Source organism: Halichoerus grypus, chromosome 14 (genome assembly GCF_964656455.1).
Source record: "Halichoerus grypus chromosome 14, mHalGry1.hap1.1, whole genome shotgun sequence".
Classification (NCBI taxonomy): Eukaryota; Metazoa; Chordata; class Mammalia; order Carnivora; family Phocidae; genus Halichoerus; species Halichoerus grypus.
The window spans coordinates 48,898,509-48,903,172 of NC_135725.1; positions in this window are offsets into that span (position 1 = coordinate 48,898,509).

A 4,664-nucleotide genomic window follows, 5' to 3' on the forward strand; every position below is an offset into this window, starting at 1 on the left:
AATATTCCCTGGCAAAAACAAGGATTACATGTGAATGATAAAGCTGCAGACTTCATTAACCAAATGAATGGAAGAGAGGGCCAGTCCCTTTTGTGAAATTTAAGGGGGCCTACCCAATATGCATCCAAATAGATGCCCAACACACGCAGGTACACAGAGTCAAGCTGATTCTAGACTCTCCGAGAAAGACCCAACAAACATTTGCTTTAAGAAACAGAAATGGAAGGGTGCTTTAGGTGTGTGTGTGTGTGTGTGTGTGTGTGTAGACATATATTATCTCCTAGTTCTGTTTTCTGGAGAATACTAATTCAAGTGAGTTACTTAAGCTCTCTGTGCCTCAGTTTCCTAACCTATTAAATGCAGATGGTGATAGTTATGTAAAATTTAAATAAGTTAACGTGTATAAAGTATTTAGAAGACTAACACTTAGTAGCAATTTAAAACTGTTAATGATGATGGTTAGAATATCAGAAGAGCCATTAGTTCTTTTTACTGTAACAAGGAATGAAATAACTAGTTTTTGTCAATATACTGAGGAGAAGAAAATGCTTTCTTTTGGGGTCTGCTTGGTAGCAAAGATGAAGAAAAAACAAACTGGGAGTATGCCCCCATTCTCTGCGTGTTCCAATTTCTGCTTTTTTAAAAAGATTTATTTATTTATTTGAGAGAGAGATTGAAAGCGGGAAGGGCAGAAGGAGAGAGAAACTGAAGCAGCCTCCATGCTGAACGCAGAGCACATCAGCAAGCTCCATCTCACGACCCTGAGATCACGACCTGAGCCGATAATGAAGACTTGGCCGCTTAACCAACTGTGCTATATAGTTATACAGAAATTGGTTCACTTGGTTCTGTAGATGAGACGTCCCATGATCTGCCATCTGCAGGCCAGAGAAACTCCCATGTCCAAGGGCAGGAGAAGATGGAGGTCCTAGATCAAGAAGGCAGAGAGAATTTGCCTTTTCTTTGCATTTTTGTTCTATCTGGGCCTAACCAATTGAGTGATGCCTGCCCACATTGGTGAGGGCAGACCTTCCCTATTCAGTCTCCTGATTCAAATGCTAATTTCTACTGGAAACACCCAAAATAATGTTTTACCAGCTATCTGGGCATCCCTTAGCTCAGTCAATGGACACATAAAATTAACCATCACATTGCTCAAATTCACCCAGTACACTAGAGGATTTAAACTTCAGATGTCTAGCTTCAGAGCTCTCTCTCTTAACCACCACAAAATCCTAACACTCTAGTCAAACATCAGACAAGGAAAGTAGATAAAAAGCCATCCCCTGTGAAATGAGAAACTTGACAGGATCATGAATTGTCACCTAAATAATACTCCTAGCCTAACATTTCCCAAACTGGGATTCCATAGGACATCTTGTCCTATAAGATGCACCAGAAAAAGAAGGGTGCCAAGAACAATCAAGTTTAAAAACCTACATATTAGTATCCTACTTTGTGAGAGTCATGATACATACATATATTACAGGCTCTGAGAAAGTATTCATTAAAGGAAACTTTTTTCTCTTTCATTATCCAGATTCTACTAAATTTATTCCATCAGTGAATTCACTCATTGCTTCATCCTTGCTAAGGTCAGCAATGACCTCTGGGTCACTAAATCCCAAGGACTTCTTAGCAGCTCTAGACACGATAGACTTTGCCCTCCTTTTGAAACATGCTCTTTGCGTGGCTTCTGCAATATAAATCTCTTGGTTTCCTTCCTTTTGTGTGTTTCTCATTACTCCTTTACCAGTTCATCGACCACCTGCCAGTCAACAATTTTTGAGAGTCCTCAGGACTCAGTCCCCAGCTCTTTCCTCATCTTACTTGAGGGTCTCTACCTAGGTGACTGCATTTACTTCCATTGCTTTACTATCCACCTATTTGCAGACGATGCCTAGATTTATGTCAATATTCCAGATTTAGTCCAGAACTGTTTTTCCAACTTCCTATTTGAAATCATATCTACAATGTTCCAAAGCCGTCTTAAGTTCAACATGTCCAAAGAAAAGCTTGTTATTTTCCTCCCAAACTTCATCCTCTTCATATAGTCTGCTTTCAGGAAATAGTAGAAAAAAACATTCATTTGCTTACAATACCAGGACCTCATTTTGTGACTCCCTCTCCCTCAGCACCCATAACCAATCATCATCAGATCCTGCTGACTTTGGAGCTGAATGCCTCTCATAACCACGCATTTTTTTTTTCCTATTTAAGCTACAAGCTTAGTCCACGTCACCAAAATCTTTCTCTTAGACTTTTGGCAGCAACATGTAACTTGGTTGTACGTACTTCTCCTCTCCATCAGCTATGCTCATCTCATCTATTCTCCACCTTACAGAGAGCATGTCTAGATGAGTGAAATTTTTAAAATACCAATAGAATCATGTACCCTTTCTACTTAAAACAGATCAGTGGTTTCTCATTTAACTTATGATAGAGAAAACTTTCTTAAGGTGGTCTCCAATGTTTTCCATGCATCATCCTGATCTATCTCTCTGGCTTCATGTAGCATTTCTTTTTGTCCTCAATGTCTTCACTTGTAAGATGTGGACATTGTGCAATTCACCCCACTTGCTGGGTTCATACTTTGGACACTGCCACAAGCCATTTGCTCTGACTGGAATGTGTTTCTCTCTCTCTTCTACTGAGTAACCACTCATCCTTCAGATTGTATCCAAATATCACTTCTTCAGAGATACCTATTTTAGACTCCTATGAAATGACATACCTATCTTCTATAGCATGTCTTACTTGCAATTTTATATTTTCTACATAATTATTGGCTCAATCTATCCTCCCTACTAGACTGTAACCTACATGAGGGTGAGCAATGCTTTTTCTGTTCACTACTCCATCTTTAGCACCTAGCACAGCACCTTGAATCATGTGGGTGCTCCTGGACAGGCAGCCCTTTTACCAGCAGAGTGCTAGGTGCTATTGATAGAACATTAAAGAAGATGGACTGCGTCTCTTTGCTGATGGAGTTTCTAGCCTAGCGTAAGAGAAAGGTAATCCATCGGTACGTACAAAGCAATGTGCAATTGGGGTGAAAACAGGAGAGGTTCCAGGGAAAACCAGGCTGTGGAGGGTTAAAGAAGGCTTCCCAGAAGCAAAAGACCTAAAAAATAGTGATAGCTATGTAGGCATTTTATGTATTAATGTTTGTGTTAATGTATTACGTTATTTATTAATGTATTATGTATTAACTCACACTGATCTTCACCTAAGAGGAGGTAAATAAGGAAGCTGAGGAGCAAAGAACATATGTGACTTGCCAAGTTTGCTCAGCTAGTTAGAAGGGGAGCTGGATTCAAACCGAGACAGTCTGGCTCCTACTTCTGTGTTCTTAACTCACACTGCACTCAGTTTCTGAGTTGCCTCGGCAAAATAGAGTCAAGAGACAGGCAGGGTTCCAAACAAAGGGTAGAGCAAAAACAAAGACTGAGCAGAAAAGAACTCTAGACTTTTCAGAAACTAATTGATCAGATTGCATTTTCAGAAAGAACGAAAGGAAAAAAACCCCTCGCTATAAGATGGAGACTGGATTTGGAGCAAGGCAAGGCAAAAAGCACGTTACCCTTTTCACACATCCACCATTAAAATCCTCTGGGACACATGTTCCTTGGAAGACCATAAACCAATACTGCTCTCTACAAACCAGAGATGGAATGAAGGTTTGCTCCCTATGTGGGTCACCACTGCTTTTCAAGACCGCCAACAGAAGAGTACATTGAATTAAGCATTTTACAAACATACACCCTTTGGCCCAACAAGGGAAGCTGACTTGGTTCAGAACAAATTCATTTCCAGAAAGTTCAGACAATCTCAATGTTTCAGAACTTGAAAGAACTTTTATCAAGTCCATGTGTAACAATGAGGAAAAAATAAAAGGACAATTACTACTAACCACTTCCCCTGGGGGGAAAAATTTCAAAAGGGATATAGCTTAAAAAAATAGTGAGCTGGTTTTTCATCCTCACATCTTTGAAGGGGTGTGCAGGGAAAGAGGGTGGCGATGCTAGATCAGGCATTTTTGCACATATTCTCCACAGGGAAATCTGAATCTATAACCATCATCATAAAATGAAACAAGAAGCAAATCAGAAAGGAATGAATGAAGGGCAAGTGATAGCCAAGGGGTTTACAATAATCAATTATTAAAATGCCTTAAAAGAGCAAAAAAAATGCTTATCAGATCAGCAAAGCACCTTTTAATAAATAATATGATTTGGGTTTAATTAATGGCCTAATTACAGTTTTACCCAATAGGCTTAAATGCTCCAAAGGAACAGTTTGAGTCTTTTTGGTAGATAATCTGTGTTTTAAAAAATGTTCTAATTACATATTTGCTTGAGTAAATAATGTGAATTTTACAAAACTGCCTAATGATATATTTATGTGACTATATTTACCCAAATGGCCTCTCATTCTGTACTAATGGTGTGGGGATTACTGCTCCAGGGAGACACGGGAAAGTGGGAGGGCTCCAGCCTTCACCCGAACACCTCTGTTATTCTCACCCTGTTCTCACTCTCTCTCACCCCAAAACACACCACCGCAAGCATATGACCCATTTATTCATCATCAATTTAAATAGGAAAAAAAAAAATGTCTTCCTCAGCCTTTTGTGTAAACACATTTTGCAGAAAGGGTACACA